This window comes from Geospiza fortis, unplaced genomic scaffold (assembly GCF_000277835.1).
Source record: "Geospiza fortis unplaced genomic scaffold, GeoFor_1.0 scaffold1004, whole genome shotgun sequence".
NCBI classification, from domain to species: domain Eukaryota; kingdom Metazoa; phylum Chordata; class Aves; order Passeriformes; family Thraupidae; genus Geospiza; species Geospiza fortis.
Window position 1 is genome coordinate 204,233 of NW_005054693.1, and position 1,777 is coordinate 206,009.

The 1,777-nt window shown below is 66.1% G+C and overlaps 1 long non-coding RNA gene across 1 annotated transcript in view; it reads right to left on the minus strand.

Annotated features, from left to right (window-relative positions):
• The window catches only part of LOC115949026, a 2,969-nt gene extending 1,192 nt beyond the window's left edge, over window positions 1–1,777 (minus strand). The window contains exons 1-2 of the long non-coding RNA XR_004082710.1: window positions 1,727–1,777; window positions 481–675 (exon numbers count right to left, since the gene is read on the minus strand). This is a non-coding gene — a long non-coding RNA (uncharacterized LOC115949026). The remainder of the gene's footprint in view (window positions 1–480; window positions 676–1,726) is intronic.

Here is a 1,777-nt window from a genome sequence, read left to right on the forward strand (position 1 = left end):
CCATGGGGCGGGGGCCCCTTGGGGACAGTGGGGACAGAGAGGGACACGGGTGGCACAGGGCAGCCCCAGCCATGCCCAGGCACAGCACACAGCAGTGTGGTGACACCAGGGACCCTCCATGGGGCAGGAGCCACTTGGGGACAGATGTCATGGACCTTGGGGACACTGGGGACAGAGACTCGGGTGGCAGAGAGCAGAGCCCTGACCAGAGACCCAGAAAGGTACAAGGGGCACGGTGACACTGGGAACCCTCCATGGGGCGGGGGATGGGGGTCAGGGACCTCGGGGACACTGGGGACACTGGGGACAGAGAGGCACAAGGGTGGCACAGGGCAGTCCCAACCATGCCCAGGTACAGGACACAGCAGTGTGGTGACACCAGGGACCCTCCACGGGGCAGGAGCCACCCGGGGCTGGGTGTCAGGGCCCATAGTGGCCTTGGTGGCCTTGGTGGCCTTGGTGGCCTCGGTGGCAGCTGACCTTGCAGGGCGCTGGCGCAGGCGGGCGGGGGTGAGCCCTGCGGGCGCAGCACGGGGGCGAAGGCGCTCTTCTGCTTCACGGCCGAGATCATCGTCACCGGCGAGAAGGAGAAGCCACCCGGAGAGGAGGTGGCAGTGCCCCCGCCCGAGGTGACAGCGACGGACGAGGCGCCCAGCGGGGGACTGGCGGGCAGGACTGAGGGGACAGCCACACACACGGCTCGGGTGGGGACAGGGACAACGGGAGGGGATGGGAGGGGTGGGACAGGGATGGGGATAGGGCAGGGATGGGGATGGGGACAGGGACAGGACAGGCATGGGGATAGGGACAGGATGGGGACGGGGACAGGACAGGGATGGGGACAGGGACAGGACAGGCATGGGGATAGGGACAGGATGGGGACGGGGACAGGACAGGGATGGGGACAGGGATGGAACAGGGATGGGGACAGGGCAGAGATAGGGACAGGGACAGGAGAGGGATGGGGATGTGGGATGGTGACAGGGACAGGAAGAGAGGCAGGGACAGGACGGGGACAGGGATGGGGACAGGGACAGGATGGGGACAGGGATAGGACAGGGATGGGGACAGGGATGGGGACACAGACAGGACAGGCATGGGGACAGGGCCAGGATGGGGACAGGGATGGGGACAGGGATGGGAGAGGGATGGGGACAGGGCCAGGACAGGCATGGGGACAGGGAGAAGCAGAGACAGGGACAAGGACAGGGCCAGGATGGGGCCAGGGATGGGGACACAACAGGGAAGGGGACAAGGATAGGGACAGGCACAGGGACAGGGAGAGAGGCAGGTACAGGGACAATGACAACAATGGGCCAGGATGGGGACGGGGACAATGACAGGGAAGGGGACAAGGACAGGGACAGGCATAGGGATGGGGAGAGGAACAAGGAGAGAGGAGGGGACAAGGACAATGACAACGATGGGCCAGGACAGGGATGGGGACAAGGAGAGGGATGGGGACAAGGACAGGGCTGTCCCACCTCAGCTGACCATGTCCCCACTCCCTCTCTCCCGCTCAGTGATGGCTTTGGGGACACTCCAGGGCTGTCACACAGCTTTGGGGACCCCACAGGGCTGGCCCATGCCTCTGGGGACCCCCAGGAACCCCACAGTGACTTTGGGGCCGTGACCTCAGGACCCCCCCAGGGCTGTCACCCGGCTTTGGGGACCCCCCTGAACCCCTGTCCCCCACGCCACGGGTGTCCCCAGGTGTGTCACTCACTGGCGTAGGGGGAGGTGGCAGTGGAGCCGTTCAGGAAGCTCGGAGGGGACC